Raw genomic sequence first — 18279 nt, forward strand, 5'->3', positions numbered from 1 at the left:
GGCAGTCTGTGCAGCCGTGCTGATGTGGGTTTCCTGCTGTGCTCAGCATCAGGCAGCAGGCTGAATTCCTTACATGCACATGCAGGTTGTGATAAAGAAAAGAGGTTCAAAGGAATACCCTCAAAAGGACAGATTGGTCAAAGGAAGGGCAGGTGGAGAGCCGAAAGGAAGAGCTTGAGCAAAGGGACTGCAGGCCAGCCAGGGTGGCACTCATCCCTCCCTCCGCCTCTGAAAACTCCGCCCCTGAGAAGAACTGATCAGGTGCTTGAGAAATGTCGGCTTCTAAAAAAAGATTCACAGAACTTTCCAGTTCACTTTAAGGATGTGCACTCCGTGAGGACACAGTGTTAGCTTCATTTAAACAAACTGCCTTCTATACATGGGTGGCCTTCTGCAATTATTAATACAAACATTCATAGAACTTCGGGCTGGTAACAGGCAATGAGAATGGATTCAAACTCACTCAGAAACACACTCAGTTTTTTTTTTGGGGGGGGGGTTTGCACATATAAAACACTAGCATTTGATTCTTACTCATTTTTCCTATTAATACAACAATGCATACATGTATATATAATGTCTATTCTCCTTTAAAGTATTTTTAATGAATTCTAAATCCTATTTCACCCAATTTGTAAGAGGAATAAAATTATATTTGCTATATAACCCTGGTCATTTAATTTTTAACAGACTTCTGGAAGTCTGTTCTTCCACATCCTTCTGTTTATCTTATAAGAATTGGAACAATAACTGAGTCAATAGACCAATTCTTTGCTGAAAGGTTGGGAAACAGAATCTGACTTTTTTTTTTATCTTCTCTGACCTGGTATGAAGTCATTCTCTCTGCTTACCAGCCAGTGAAACTAACTAAAATATGCACCATTATAATTCAGGCATATGGAAGAAATGTAAACAAGTAATTTTCTTTGAATAAAATAAGAACAGTCAGTATATTCAAGAAGAGAAGATAGAGACTTCGAGAAAATAAAAACATGGAGAGGCAGAAGGAGAGTGATAGAAGGAAGAGGAGCAAAGGGGAGTGGGAGGAAAGGAAAAGGAGAAAAGGGGAAAGTCAGAGTGAGGTTCTATAGTTGACAAAGGGGCAGCTAAAAACTTGTCTTCAAGGCTTTAGAGCTGTTCTGCACCAAAGTCATTACTTCCTGTCCTAGACCAGGGTAGGTAACCTTTTTTACGCCAAGGGCTATTTGTATATTAATAACATCATTTGCTTAAAATAATTCACTTAATATAAATTTATGTTGCTATGAAAAAAGCTCCTAGATTTATTGAATTTTGAGTCCCGCCTGTGGTTGCCTTGACTGGACCAGACCAAATGATTTTTCGGGCCTAATACGGCCAGTGGGCTGGACATTTCCCACCCTGTGGACCCTCTGCTTTATACTCATGCTGCTCCCAGTCTCCTCCTGACCCATCTTTCTGGGGCCTGGTAATTTTTGCTTTTTTCAGTACCTGCACCCCCTGGAGACATCTAATCGCTCCAATGTTCTCCTAGTATGATTAGTTAGCTTTCTCAGACATCTCACAAGGAGCAACACAGCCAAGATATAGTTAAAACATAAACAGAATGACACAGACTACAAATAACATATAAGCTCAGAGGTGAAAAGTTGTGAGGTGCCTAATGGGGAACAGGAGAGAGCGGTAAGTAGCTGCTGTTAACTACCCACTCAGGCCTCTGTGACAGGCACAGAACAACAGTGCGGGAGGAACCTGCCTTGAATCTGATCGGGAGGAGAAAGGACATTGCTGCAGTCTTCACCCACCGCTTCCACTCAGCTTCTGGTGCCCAGATCTGGCCAATGTCCCCATATCCAGTTCTTGGAGCATTGAGATGGCAGCATCAGTAAGGCATGGGGCACAAAGATGGAGTCTTTTGTATTGTGCCTCTCTCTGCTGCTCGGCCCCCTCATTTCTGCACAATAACCCTGAACCTAGGACAGGCGTTAAAAGGTGTCACCAATACATAAGACTCCCTTGTATTAGATAGAGTGTACATTATATGTTGTGGAAGCGGCCAAACCAAGCTTTAACATCTACTGACGATTAGCCTTTGGAGGGGCCTCCTAGACAGAGGGGGAAAGGACAGCTTTGCCTTGGGAAACCCATTAGGAGGGAAGAGAGTGAGAGTACAGCAGGGTTAAGGAGACACAGATCTACCTCCCCAGCTTGTATTTGGTTTGCACACTAGACAGACCCATTGCCATTCTTGCTCACTAAAAAGCTCCACCAAAAGAAGGGAGAAGATCCAACCCTCAACCCAAAAAAGAGTTCTGCCACCACTTTCTACTCGGTTCATTGCTCTCTCACAGCTATGAGGAAGGGTGAGCAGAGATGAGAGGACTTCTTACAACCTCCATCTCCGTTCCTCCAGTAAGATTTCTTCCATGAGCCAATTTCCTAATTCTGATCCTATTTCTTTCCTTCCATGTGAATGTTCCGGTTCCTTGCACCTATTCTGGATAATACAGGGAGGTAGTCATATGTCCCTAACACCGGAAGATAGGGAATGTTTGTAGCTACAATGAATGTTTTTCTTTTTATTTGCTGGTAGTCAGCATTCTTTGCCCTAATACGTGTCCAAAATAAGGTTGGATTTTGCCGTGAATCTTCATATCTGTTGTGGTCCAGTCTTTAGCCATTACATTGAGTGAATTTGTGCCATGTCCCTGCTCATGGTCATGCCTAAGAATCCCAACAAAATGGGAGAAACCAATTACGCAACTAAAAGGTTAGGTCTTCCACTCAAATCTTTTGTTCAAAAGTCAGGGAAACTTTTATAGTAAAGAAAAGACAGGTTTTGGTAAAAATTAAAAATATACACACAGCTATATGAAGCAGAGCCTGGAACTTAACAGGAAACATCATGAATGATAATAGTTCAATAACTAAGTGATAAATTAAATAGTAATATTTAGTCACATGTTTGGGAAATAATTAATCATATATATAGAAACCTTAAAATGTTCTTACCACCTGTACCAAATGTATTTCAATCTGTATGTGAACAGGTCTGTCAGAGAAGTGAGGTAGGAAAACACTGTTTTGTCCCTTCCTCCCTTTCTCATCTTCTGTGAGGAATCTTTCTTCTGACACCAGGTCTCCAGTATTTAAAGCCATTGGGTTCTCTCTTCCTTCTTATAAGCCAGTCAGAGAAAGATAAATATCACATGATCTCACTCATTTATGGAAAATAATGAACATAAACTGATGAACAAAAAACAGATCCAGAGACAGAGAAGCATTGATCAGACCATCAAACCTCAGAGGGAAGGTAGGGGAGGGTGGGGGTAAGGGGGAGAGATCAACCAAAGGACTTGTATGCATGCATATGAGCCTAACCAATGGACACAGACACGGGGGGGGGGGGGGGAGGGGGTGAGGGCATAAGTGGAGGGGTTGGGGGGTAATGGGGAGATAAGGACACATATGTAATACCTTAATCAATAAAATAAATAAATAAATAAAGAAAGAAAGAAAGAAAGAAAGAAAGATAAATACAATAAAAATAAAAAAGGAACTCTCTGAAAAGATGCTAACTATAGTCATGCATGAGAATTAATATGTGCCATTGTGCTATTTCAAATATAGGGTATATTTGCATTTTAAGTTACCTATAGGTTTGTCCATATTTCTTTTAAAAACATAAGCATTAGAACAGGTGAGAAAGAGTTGAGTGAGAAGACTTCCTGGCCCGTGAAAATCCCACTGTCCATGTGACAACTTGCTACAAGCACAAGTGGACAGCAGTGTCAAGAGAACCTGGGATGACATCTCAGAGCCACTTGGATCTGATGGGCACTGTGAAGTCAGGTACAGCTGGTTTATTCACCCCTCGACTCTTGCCAATGTCCCAGACAGTGCAATGCACAAAGCTAGTGCTTGACACTGAGGTTGGAGGTGGAGATGCAGCCCTCTGAGGGTTAGGCAGGAAAATAGAAGCTCATATAGATTTCATGCCTGTGTGTTCCTGGTAGAATTACTGTTCTGAGATCTAAGTTTGGCATTTGGTGACCTTGTCATCAAGGAGCTGGAAGTTAGGAATTAAAGCTATGTTTCTGGTGACACACAATCTGGATTCTATTTCTTTCCTCGAGCCTGAAAATGACCCTGGCCAGTCCTATGATTATCGCCTCGAATTAGCTGTGGAGGATGTCCTAGTGAAAACATAGCTCGGGTGGCAGGGGAATAACATTTAGAAGTATCCTGGAGGAAGCTGCAGGAGTTTTAGGGGCAAAGTTTAATGTGGCTGTTTCTTTCCCTTTTGGAACCTGAGGCCACAAAATAAACAATATTGCAGTTTTATTAAAACACTAAATACATGGTGATTTTCCACTGACATTTACCTAATCATGGAAAAGAGTGTACCAAAGGGGCTCCGAGGCCCCTGCAGATTTGTACTTTGTAAGCTGTAGCATCAGCAAACATTTGCAGCAAAAGCAGGGAGGTGAGCTAAATAGGGAGCTCTCAGGTCATGTGTATTCTGAGGCTAACTAAATATGAAGTCTGTTTTTCCTTTCCATCTATTTCTTCAAGTCCAGCTCTACTTTTGCAAATGAAGAGAAAGAAGCAGTTTCCATGTTACTCCATCCATCAGTTCAAGCATGTGAAATTTTAAAATTTCTTGTTAGAAGGCATATCTTAGGCCAGGTGTGTCTAATTTCCTTTTTGTCTAAAGACCAGGAGGCCTGGAAGTGGTGCAACCAAATGACCTAGGGTGCCAGGCCTACATTTGATCAGGTAGTATACATTATCTTCCAAATGCTTAGGATGTCCATACATGTTTTTTTGTGGGGTTTGTTGTTGTTTTTTCACCTGAGATATGTTTTTATTTATTTGAGAGAGAAGAAGGGAGAGAGGGTGAGGGAGAGAGAGAGAGAGACAGACAGAAAGAGAAACATTGACCAGTTGCCTCCTGTACACACCCTGACCGGGATGGAACCTGCAACCTAGGTATGTGCCCTGACAGGGAATCAAACCTGTGACCCTTCAGTGCATGGGACAATGCTCCAACCAAGACACACCAGCCAGATCTGTATAGGTTTTTTTAATGGTTCACCAGTTATATGGTGATTAGTTCACCTGAAAACAATAGCACCTTCTGTGTCAAAGTCCTTTATAAAACTACCCTAAGTTACACCATTCTCCTTCCTGCCTCTGGCATTATCCCCCATTCTCTCCTTTCCATCAAATGAACTCTCTTCATGTAATTGTCACTGCCCTTTAATTTCTGGAATTGTCACCCCATTTTCTTACCTCATGGCTGTCAAGCCCTCACTATTATTCCACTTAAAATGTTCCTGAAATGCCAACAGACTTTTTAAGTTACTGGGGAGCGAGGGAGTGAAGCCTTGTGAATGACCACTTGCCCTTTACCTGAAGACAGAAGCCAAACTAAGTAGGTGTATGTCCCAGCTCCATCTCTTGCCAGCTGTATAATCCTAGGTAAGTTACATAACATGTGTGTGCCTTAGTTTCCTCGTCTGTAAAATGAAGTTAACAAGAGACCTCTTTCATAGGGTTAATAAATGAGCCAACCCAATGCAATATGCTTAAAACAATATCTGGTATATAATAAGCATTCACTATTAATGTAGGCTATTTTCATACACATTATAATAGTGCCACAGAAAGGATGTAAAGGCTTACATCCTTGTTTGTAGGTTTTCTAATCAGAATCATAGTGTCTCATTATTTGAAAATTTCCCTTTTGGATACGAACTTCTTTTATTCTTAGGCAATAACATATACTTTAGCAGGGGCTGGAAATCCAACACAATCCGAATGTACTAGCCTTTTATGTATATGTTAAAATACATCAGTGATTTCTTTAATGATCAGTAAGGTTAAAACCCATGGACACAGACAATAGTGTGGTGAAGGCCTGGGAGGGGTGGGTGTGGAGTAGAGAGGGGTCAATGGGACAAAAAGGGGGGCATCTGTAATATTTTAAACAATAAAGATACATTTAAAAAATAAACAAAGAAGAACTAACCACTTTCATCATAATCGGCATCACACAGTAGAGGGAAAGAAGGAGAATTGTTACTTTTGGATTTCAATTTTAGCACTTAAAACCATGGCAACAGACTGGGATTCAAATGTTCACACTAAACCCAACATAGTAGATGAAACATTAGCAATAATGGAAAGATACGGAGGGCAATTTTCTAAGATATTTTTTCTTTCATGAACTATTATCTTTTTTCCTCTGAAAATTTTAGTACATTGTAAAGGTGTCAGATAATTCAAAAGAAGTTGCTTCAAAACCCTTTGAGCTCTCAGCCTGATGCAACTTTTTAAAATGTTTTTATTGGATTAGAACATACATACAGGAAAGTGCACTTATCATAAGTACACGATTTGATTGGTTTTCACCTATCGAACAATCCCATATCATCAGTTCCACATCATAAAACTGAACATGTGCTGCCAGCACCCCGGAATCTCTGTGGCCCCTTTCATCTCCATCAAGGAAAATAACCACTTCCTTGATTCCTGACACCATCAATTCGTTTCACCTCCTTTTGGACTTTTATAAATGGGACCACACAGTAGTCATCTAGCTTCTCTTGCTGCACATGGTTTGTAACACTAACTCATATTGCACAGCCCCCATGTTACTGACAGATTAAAGCAATGACAGGGTTCTCCCGGCAAAGCCCCACAGATCATTTGATTTGTTCAGTGTGATCCCCGAATGTCAAAAGGGACTAAGAAGCATCTCTGAGGGAGGCTGCACCTCTCTCTCCAGGGGCAATTTGAAGACATATTAAATGCTGAAATGTAGCATAACGTAAAAGAGTTTTGATTGGCTAAATCTCAACTCCAATTATTGCTCAGTTACTCCGGTATGAACTTCCACCTTCCAGTTCTATTTCTGTAAAAATGAAAATGAAAGGGCCTGGTATTTAATGCAAAGATCAGGGCAGTATTTATGGAACTCCTTATTAGGTGCCTGGCATATAGTTCAATAAAAGGCTGTTAAAAGAGAAAAGATACCCAAAAAGATAGTCCAGGTATGTGCAGTGGGAATGTGATGGAAGCAGAAAAATAAAAGTCATGCAAAGCTATTTTTTTCTTTTTTGGTAGCCATTCAATATTCCCTTTGCCCTTAATGAACACTATTGGAGAATGAGACTTCTGGAATGATTTCATTGCTATGAGACCCGAGGATTTCTGATCAGGAGCTGATCTCTCCATCTCCTTCCCCTGGTTACCTCCCTGAATCACTGGACAGCCAGCTGTCTGGGGCTTGCCAAAGTGTGTGTGTGTGTGGGGGGGGGGGGGCCTGGCACTGGCACAAGCCGCTGGTTTGTCAGATCTTAGAGGTAACTCTTGCAATGACTTTAGGATGTGGACACTGGTATATAAATAGAGAGATGAAGTGCTGAGTGCACCTTTGGAAAGAGATCTGAGAGCCCGGTGAAAGGCTTGTCCTTGTACCATTTCATGTTGGGCCCAAACATTATGTTCCAGTCACACACCAAATGTTCTTAATGAAAAGAAAAAGGGAGCATTAAGCTGCAGGGGGTCCTTGGTCTCTCAGAAGCGTCTTCATCTTGTCGAAGCTAAGCTGGGAGTTTTGAATATGAGCCAAGGCTTGTCATCAGTAAAGCAGAAAGGCTTGGTCCAACTTTATTTCATTAAAATGTTAAAGAGAGATGCTTGTGTTGTCAGTTTAAATATAGAGGTTATAGTATTACTTAGGAAAGAAGCCAATTGTATATTTATCTCTCTCTCTCCCTCTCCTTCTCTCTAAGGCGAAGGGAGCAGTAATGGCAAAGTCACAGATTAACAGTTCTCCTTCCCAGAAATTCCCTTTAAAATAGCTTAAACTGACCTTTGCTATAGTTTATAATAAAGGAAAATTGTGGTAAAGCAATGAACAGTAAACAGTGCACATGCCCCACACTTGAGTACACCAGAAGGCAGAAGGCAGTGGAGCTGTGTAAAAAAAAAGTGTTATGTGATGTGAGAAGGCAAAATATTTGAGGTTTTCATCTGCTTTCAGTACCACTAATGCCAAGTAGATATTCAGATGAGCTGAGGTTTAATGTCCACTCAGACTAGTTATTTATAAACTAGTCAGAGCAGGATTAAGGAGAAAATTTGAACTGTGGGCTCTATGAAATTTGTGATGATGATGATGGGAGGAGGGGAGGGCAAGGGCAGGAAGAGAAGCAGCAACAGTACAAGATGATCAACCAATAGTTATGGTGCAATTACAAAATACCAGACACTGTGACAAATGAATTACATTCTAGACTATCTCATGTAAAACTCACACCAACTCTATGAAGCAGGTACTGTTATGAATCCCTTTTAAGAGCTAATGAAACTGAACTGTTCAGAAGTTAAATAATTATGAGGGACTACACATGCATCTCCAGTCCAGAGTCCATGGTCTTATTACTTTACTGCCTCCACAGGCAAGATACAGCCTCACTGGCTACCACTTTTCTATTTGGAGCTTTACTGACCAAGCAGTCAGCATTGAATCCATTTTTTAAAAATTAATCTTTATTGTTGAAAGCATTACATATGCCCCCCCCCCCACAACCCCATTGCCCTTTGTGAATCCATTTCTTTATAAAATGTTATCCTAGATGTCCAAACAGTTGAACAGGGTCCTTTGTGATCTGGGCCTACCCCACCGTCTTCTGCTGTATCTTTCACTCGAAAGCTTCATGCCTGTAACCACCCACATCTCCATCGTTTTCTAGCACCTGCCTTTAAAAGCTGTCCTCTTTATTATGTCTTTTTATACAGGGATTCCTCTGCCTGAAATTCTGTATTCACTTTATGTAATATCTACTCATCCCTTAACACCAGTCTAATGTCATCTCCTCTGCAAAGTCTCCCTTGATTCCTTCAAGCAGAGTTAATAACTCTCTTCTTTGTTTCCCAACAGCCCTCTCTACGTACCACGGATACAGCGTTAGGGCGTTCAATGCGATTTTGCTCTTTATGCATTTGCCTTTGTCACAGTTCTTTTTGATAGGCAGGGAGGGCACCGGCACCTCTGTATCCTTACTCTGTGTTATTGACTAGATTAATGCTTTTGTCCCTGTAGGAGAACAGACATACCCAGAGCATATGACCATGCAGATTTTAAAGTGCACAGCTTTCGAGGGTGCCATCCACAAATTTTACAAATGTGAATGGCTCCTCGGGAGTCATGCTGTGCGCTCCCTGCACAACTGAACACAACAGCCTGGCATCAACAATAAGATGTTTAAAAATGTGAATGCACGTGGTACAAATGGCCACGCTGTAGCACATGGCATCTATATAAATAACAGATCGGAGTGACAGGATTTTGACCTTCAGTCCAAACCTTCTTTGTCATTTATGATCAGTTACCCCAGTTTGAATAAAACACTGACTGCAAAGAATGTACTAATCAGCCCATAACTGACCCAGGTCATAATCTAAACACCTAAACAAAACACCCCCCAGAAAAATCTTGGTGGGTTTTGTTTCTAATACGATGTCTAAATTCACTTAAGCATGGGCAGGCAAGCTTCATCCTAAATATATAGAAATGTGACCCAGTTAAGAGATTAGATGCTGGTGTTTGTTAGAAACAAATTACTATCAGAGGAAGAGGTATTCACAGCTGCTATATTGCCACCGTGGAGTTCTCTGGCCTTCCATGGGGACATGCACCTACAGGAGTTATCCTAGGCACAGGTGTGGGTGCAGAAAGGTGAAGATTATCCATATTCCACCAAGCAAAACATCAAACCCCAAGATGAGGCAGAGTGCACACTCTAAGCAGGAAAGAAAAAATACAAACAGTGTGCAATGTATAAATGAAATCGGCTTTCCTGATTTAACTTGGCTCAGCCAGGCTGTCATCTTAAGGCCTGATGATCAGCAGGTTGTCTATTTTGCTCCAGTCCATTCCTAATGAAGGATCTATCTGTGGGATACCTTCCCAGAGCCTTTTAAGGCCCTACCAAGCCAGCTCAAGGGCTAATGATTGGAGGCTGCTTTTAATTTCCTCTCTGCTTCCCTTTTGTTATCTTACTGCTTGCCATCTCTCAGATGCTTGTACTTGATGGATTCCGTGGAGATAAAGATAAGGGTAATTTCTTGCCTAGGATGCTTTTCTTTTGATCTTTTGTGGTTTTATTTTTGCACTTTGTAGCGTGGCCCTCCTGCTGTGTAGCCAGATGTGCCCTGATCCAATTGAGATGCAGCCCGGAACACAGGGACCAAGCAAGACTGCTCTGAGCTGGCCAGAATCATTTGTGTCCTGGGTGGAGAACAAGAGGGGGGAGTGAGGGACAAAGGAGAGCAGGAAGTAGGTGTGAGGCTTAAGGGGGTGGAAACATTGGGGGAGGGGCATTGGAGGAAGGCCCTGGAGTGGAGAGGTGGCCCACTGACTGTTCTACACTCTGTGTTAAGCAACATATGACAGGGGTGTGGAATACATTCTCTGTTGGTTACATACAGAATAAATTACAGCTACTGTATAAAGGTCCACCTTTGCAGTGCAGGGCTATCAATGATGGTAATTAAGCTGCTCCTTCCCCTGCATCCTGCCTGTTGACCCTGAGAAGGCCCCTGGATCTAGTTTATTTGAACTAAAAATCTCCTTTAGGACTTTTCTTCTCTTGTCTCTCAAATCTTGGAGTGACCTATTATGAGACAAACAGTTGTGCAGACACGGTCATTTGGAGCTGGCCTCCTGCTGCCCATGGTCTCAGCCACAGCTGGTTTTGACCTGTAGCTCCAGAAGCATTATTTTCCTACTTTGGGAACTATTTTCATTCCACACCTATCCTACCAGGCCTCTTTAAGAAATTTTTGTTTCAGAACAAGTGTAGCTGAGTGACAGGTCGACACCGTGCACATGTGCTCGCTCTGCTGACCCTGGCTCCTGCCTGGGAAGTAACGTCTTCATTTTGTAACCTTCCTTCCTAGTCCGTTGGCATGACCTCCACTTTTTGGCTGCATGCTGACTTTCTCAAAGATGTCACCTTTCCCTTGATGCCTTCACAATGACTAAATCACCTCCTTTTCAACGCTTTCATTACACTTTCCTTTTACAAATATTCTGCTACTTGCTCTATATTCTAGGTCTTGTTTTATTTTTCTGATTGATGGGGCAGGGCCAGCTTCCTGTGCTGCCCTTCAGAAGGATTCTGTGCTCGGTTTAAGGTGGTGTGGTTTAATATCACCATCTAAAAATTCTTCATAATTTTTAAAAAAGGAACCCATAAGTTACTTTCTTATCCAGTCCTGAATGGAGACATGCATTCCCCGATTCCTCAGATGCATAGACCACCATAAGGCCTACTCTGTGCGTGGCCCATAATAGATGTTTCATGAATTTTCAATTTGGAGGGAGTGTTCTTAATATAGTGGCTAAGAGTCCAGACTCTGAAACCAAAAGCTTAGGTTCAAATCTCAGACTCCACCACTTACTAGCTCTGTGACCTTGAACAGGCTACTCTTTTGTACCTTAGCTTCTTCATTTTTAAAACAGAAAAATAATAATACCAATCTTATAAGGTTTTGTAAGGATAAACTGAGTTAACACATAGTAAGTGCACACATTTTCTGGCATGTAGTAAATAAAGGTTGTATGTTAGCCACTATTATTAGTGTTGGTGTTATTACTTGGAGATCTTTTCTTTCTAGTTGAATTTGGTGCAGGTGTGGAAGGGAAGCAGTGTTCCAGAGGTCCTCAAACTATGGCCCGCAGGCCACATGCAAATACAAATATTGTATTTGTTCCCCTTTTGTTTTTTTACTTCAAAATAAGATATGTGCAGTGTGCATAGGAATTTGTCCATAGTTTTTTTTTTTTTAAACTATAGTCCGGCCCTCCAATGGTCTGAGGGACAGTGAACTGGCCCCCTGTTTAAAAAGTTTGAGGACCCCTGGTTCAGACAGTTCCTAAAGAAGCCAGTCTGTTTCAGGCTTTGAAGGATCTGGGCATTGGTTGGGAGAGCCTTCATTTTTTCCCCAAGAGCAAGCGAACAGCATGAGGTCATCACCCCTGGGAGTTCCCACTGGCCCTAATTCAAGAAACTCAGTTCTCTCCCTTGACCAGTTCCCCAGTACCAGGGGCTCCTCCCCGAGGAGAGAACATGATTGTGCATTGACAGCAGCAACTCAGAGGCTGGCTGCTGCCTATGCTCCCGCCCTTCCTCTGACCAGCCCCAGTGGGGCCTCATTATGGTTGGCCACAGCCACTGCTCTCCTCTCCAAACTGCTGGTTAGGAGGCTCCAGCGAGGGCCACTCTGCATTCCCCCAGTGATTACTGTGACCTCCAAGGAGCTCCGAGTCTAAAGCAGATCGTTTGGGGGCTGGCAAACCCACATGAGAGCCCTGTGAGGAATAGGGACTGTGAGACCAGGACATTGAGAGCCCAGGGGTCAAAGGCGTCCTAGTAAGATGTGGGATGGTTCTGTTAGGCCAACTTGTAGCATCATAAAAGCAAAGATGGTCTTCCCTGGGAAATTCCCATTCGTGCTATGGAATAATGAGGTTCCTTCTTTATCCTGCACCCCTCAGCATTCCATGTGTCCAGTCCGCTCTCAGACTGACTGTTTCATTATAGTCTTATTATTCTTACAGAGCCTCACTAGGGCAGGAGTGTGTCTGTTTCCCCATTATGATTTCCAGTTGACCCTATAGCCAGCTCTGTCCCCCATTCCCCTTTATTCCTTTCCTCATCCCCACAAACCACTAACGACATTTCTCCTTGCCAGTTAAAGCGGGCCACTCCAATTTCAATAATTTAGAGAAGGTGACCACAGAAATCAATGTTTTCTAGTAAAGAGGGAACACATTTATGAAGCCTAATTTACTCTAACAAGCTCATTTCTGTTCTAATGTTTTTAAATCTCAGTAATTTGATTAAGTTGAAAGTCTTCTGGAGAGTGTTACAAGGATAATTACACAGTACAGTTTGTTTTCCAGCACCAGCTCTATGGAAAATCAGAGCTAATGCTGTAATACCACAGAGCTGCTGGGACTAACTAAAAAGAAAAGGGACAGTGGTGGTGGTACTGGACATAGTGGGTGCAAGAGGCTGGGTGGGGTGAAGGTCAGGGGTGAGAGGAAAACGCATACAGGGGATGCAGGTTGTCTCCATTCATTCATTCATATATCCCACAGATATGAACTGGGCACCTACTCAGGGGCTGGCTTTGTGCTGGACTGTGGGAAATATGGTAGAGAGTGGGCAGCCTGAGTCCCTGCCCTCACAGAATAGCTACTATAGCTGACAGGAAGTTAGTGATTCTTACTGAAGTTTGAATGGAAAGGGGCAAGAAAAGACTTTCTAGTCCAATCTTTCCATTTTATAAAAGAGGAATACCATGAGGTATAGGATTTGCAGAAATCATTGTGAGCATTGAGATATCCTGATCTCCTGATTTCCACTTTAATGCTGTTCCACCCCTTCGTAAAATTTTCCTTATTGAAATTATTATAGATGTCTGCCATTTTCCCTTCCCTTTGCCTCCTTCCCCCCAAACCCTGCTCTTCCCTCCCTCTGGCCCTAACCACATTGTTGTCTGTGACCATGGGCTATGGATACATGTTCTTTGGCTATTCTCTTCACCTTTTTTCATCCCACTCACCCCACCCACTTCCCTTCTGACACCTGTCAGTCTGTTCCCTGTATCCCTGACTCTGTTTCTATTTTGTTCATCATTTTACTTTGTTCGTTAGATTCCACATATAAGTGGGATCATATGTATTTTGTCTTTCTCTAACTGGATTATTTCACTTAGCATGATAATCTCCAGGTCCATCCATGCTTTTACCCCTTTTGATACTGAAATGTTGCCAAAAATCTCTCTGTCAGTGGCCTGCCATCGGGCATGAGGTTCCCCCTATTGGTGTTCCTTTCTGGGGGGATTCCACAGAAAGAGAGAAGAGTTTATCTCTCCAGCACAGCTAGATCCTGAAACACAGAGTGGCCAGCATAGAAATGGCAGGTTCTAGGCTCCAGGGTGCAAGGGTGGAGGATGGAAAGGAGGGCCCTGAGGAGAAGGTGAGGAAGAGAGGAACTGGGAAAGGGCCTCACAGTTACCAGGCACCTATATTTCACTCATGCTTCTACAAAGAATCCTCAGCACAATCCCATGGGGTCAGTTTTGCCTGGAGCCACCAACTGCCCAGAGGCAACACTAGATCCCCAATCCAAGCGGACTGGTTTCAAATATAAATATATATATGAATATGTATTTCAAATATATACTCTACCACCCTGATAAAATTTTCCAGCTTCATGGTTTCCTATAACTTAGGACTTCATTACAGCCTTAAATTTTATTTTACTTTATTTTATATTTATTTTTATTTACTTTAAATTTAAAAAAATATTCAATTACAGTTGGCATTCAATATTATATTCGATTCAGGTTTATAGCATAGTAGACATTTAAATAACTTAAAATGATTCCCCCAACAAGTCTAGTACTCACCTGGTACCATAAATATTTATTATACTAGTAATACTAGGGGCCCAGTGCACGAATTCGTGCATCTTGAAAGGAACTGTGGGCCATGAGGCTATGGTGGGCACAGGGGCAGGTCTCGGCCTATTCTCCATGCCCTCGCCCGGCCCCTCCTGCCCCGGCACCCCAGTACTCTGTCTGCCAGCAGCCCTGCTCCCATGGCCACTGCTCCCACGCACTGACAGCGCCAGCCCCACTCATACCCGCTGACAGTGCAGAGCGAATGGGGCCAGCGCTAGCAGCAGTTGGGAGCAGGGCCGGTGCCATCAGTGGGTGCAAGCTGCAGCTGCTGCCCTGATCGCCCCTCAGGAGCAGAGGGGAGTTGGAGAAGCCCTGAGGGGAAATCGAGGCCAGCAGCCAGCAGCCACCACTCGCACCCACTGATGATGCTGGGCAGCAGATGCGAGCAGGCTGGCGCCAGCAGCATTGGTCTGGTGCCCCGCTCACCTGCTCCACCATCCTGCCGTGGCCAACACCTGCCATGTTCTGCACCCTGCCGCCTGCTCCCAATGCCCACCATGTTCCGTGCACACCCCCTGGTGGTCAGCGCACATCATAGCGACTGGTTGTTCAGTTGTTCAGTTGTTCTGCCATTTGGTCTATTTGCATATTAGGGTTTTATATAGATAGATTATTGGCTATTTACCCTATATTGTACTTCACATCCCTGTGACTATTTTTTTGCAACTAGCAATTTGTGCTTTTGGTGGCATTGCACACTGGTGCAGTCACTATAGAAAACAGTATTTTGTTCCTCAAAATGTTAAATATAGAACTACCATATGACCCACCAATGCCATTTCTAGGTATTTATTAAAAAAAAAAAATCCAACACACTACGTAATTTGAAAAGATATATGCATCCCTATGTTTACTGAAGCATTATTCACAATGGCGAATATATGTGTCCACTGATAGACAATTGGATAAAGAAGATGTGGTGCATATATACAATGGAATATCACTTGGCCATAAAATAAGAATGAAATTTTACCATTTGTGACAACATGGATGCACCTGGAGGGTGATATAAGTCAGAAAGAGAAAAACAAATACTATATTATTTCACTATATGTGGATTGTAAAAAACAAAATTAGTGAATAAACAAAACAGAAACAAACTCATAGAGAGAGCAAACTGATGGTTGCCAGATGGGAGGCAGTTTGGGTGGCTGGGTGAAAAAGGAAAAGGAATTAAAAACTATAAATTTATTGTATTTTTTTTGGCAGCTCTCAAAATATAATTAAAGATCCATAACCATTTAAAAATCAGTGGTAGTTGAACAGGACCTATTCTGGATTGCCATACGGGGAGAATGAACTCTTCCTAAATTATTCTTTTTGTAAGCCTGCCAGATTGGGTTTAAGAATAAACACACACTTGTTTTCTATTAGAAATTGGTACATTTTCTTGCCTTACACCTATAGTCTAAGGCAGCACCATCCAAAAGAACCTTGTGCAACAATGGATATGTTTAATATCTGTGCTGTCTAATATGGTAGCCATTGGACATACATGAGTATGAAGCACCTGAAATGTGGCTAGTATGACGGAGGAACCAATTTTTAAATTTTGCTTTATTGTAAACTAGAGGCCCGGTGCACAAAAATTTGTGCACTCGGGGGGGAAGGAGGGGTCCCTCAGCCCGGCCTGTGCCCTCTCGCAGTCTGGGACCCCTTGGGAGATTACGCCCAGCTGGCTTAGGCCTGCTCCCGGTGGCAGAGGGCAGGCCCAATCCCTAGGTGCAGCCCCTGGTCAGGCTCAGAGCAGGGCCGATTGGGGAGTTGGGGTGCCACCCCCTGTCATGCACAGAGCAGGGCAGATTGGGAGGTTGCGATGCCACCCTCAGTCATGCTCAGGGTAGGGCCGATTGGGGGGTTGGGGCACCGCCCCCTGTCACACTCAAGGCAGGGTTGATGGGGAGGTTGTGGCGCCACCCCCTGTCACGCACAGAGCAGGGCCCATCAGGGGGTTGGGGCACCGCCCTCTATCACCCACAGAGCAGGGCTGATCAGGGGGTTGGGGTGCCGCCACTGTCACACTCAGGGCAGGGCCAATGGGGAGGTCATGGCTCTACCCCGTCACACACAGAGCAGGGCCGATCAGGGGGTTGGGGCACTGCACCCTGTCACATACAGAGCCGCAGGGCGATCAGGGGTTTGGGGAGCTCCCCCCTATCAGGCACAGAGCAGGGCTGATCAGGGGGTTGGGGCGCCTTCCCCTGTCATGAACAGAGCAGGGCGGATAGGGAGGTTGTGGCCCCGCCCCCTGTCACACACAGAGCCACAGGGCCATCAGGGGGTTTGGGTGCCGCACCCTGTCACACACAGAGCCGCAAGGCTATCAGGGGGTTTGGGCACTGCCCCCTGTCCCGCTGATCCCGGTGCCGGGAGGCCTTGCGGCTCCACTGATCCCAGTGCTGGGAGGCATATTACCCTTTTACTATATAGGATAGAGGCCTGGTGCATGGGTGGGGGCCGGCGGGTTTGCCCTGAAGGGTGTCCTGGATCAGGGTGGGGGTCCCCACTGGGGTGCCTGGCCAGCCTGGGTGAGGAGATGATGGCTCTTTTCAGCTGGTCACACACCCTTCAGGGTCAGGGTCACCACTGGGGTGCCTGGCCAGTCTGGGTGAGGGGCTGAGGGCTGTTTTGAGACTGGCAGGTGACTGAAGCTCCTAACCGCTTCTTTTTTTATTTTTACTTTTTTTATTCTGGGCCAGCTTTAGCTCTGAGGCTTGGCTCCAGCTCTTAGGCCTCCGCTGCTGAAAGCAGGTATCTGGTTTGTTTGGGTTCTACAATTGAAACACAGTATCAACTCCAGCTCTGAGGTCTCAGGCCAGCTGAAAGCAGGTTTCTGGGGTTTTGTTTAGCTTCTATATTTGTTACAATGTTTCAAACTGCAAGCTCAGAGGCCAGAAGCCGTAGGCGGGGAACGTTGGATTCCTCCATCACTGAAGCAAGCAAGCCTCATGTTCACTTCCAGCTGCCTGGCTGCCGGTCGCCATCTTGGCTGGCAGTTAATTTGCATATCTCGCTGATTAGCCAATGGGAAGGGTAGCAATTGTACGCTAATTACCATATTTCTCTTTTATTAGATAGGATGGCCACTTCATGGTTAATGGCTAACATATTGAACAGCACAGGTTTAGAAGGCTCTGTAAGTGTAAATTCCTCACACAGACCTACGCTTATCTGTTAAGCAAGCTCAGCATGTACTGAGAGGAACTGAAGAATGCTGGCACTGTGATATGAAGACACAAATGTCAGAAGCAATCTAGGGTAATCGCCTCAGTAGCATCCAGACATCATTACTGGACTTAGAATTCATTAGGTTTCAGCATCCCTTCCCTGATGAGCAGGATGCACTTGTCTGATAATGCTAGCTGTGTCACAGTATTTTACGGGAAGAATGAACATTCTGGAAAATTTATGTCCTTGTTTAGAAGGCTAGGATAAAAAAAAACAACAACACTTAGCCCAAAGGACCATGACAAACATAGAGCACTTCTGAAATCTCCTCTGGACCCAAATCCCACCAAACAATCCAGCTTTGCACCGTGTCTTTTAGCCCAACCACATTAGAATCTGCTTTGGAGATTTATTTTTCCTCCCCAGCTCTTTGATCCCCTCAAAATGATGCTAAGTTTCACAGTTTTCCTAGCAAACTTGTTATAAGACTGGAGCAAATTTTGTGAAAGAATCTCTAAATGAAAAGCTATTAGAACCTAACTAAACATGTGATTATCATTTTTTCATGTTCTCTTTTTTTAT

This window comes from Myotis nattereri, assembly GCF_964212035.1.
Source record: "Myotis nattereri genome assembly, chromosome: 1".
Lineage (NCBI taxonomy): Eukaryota > Metazoa > Chordata > Mammalia > Chiroptera > Vespertilionidae > Myotis > Myotis nattereri.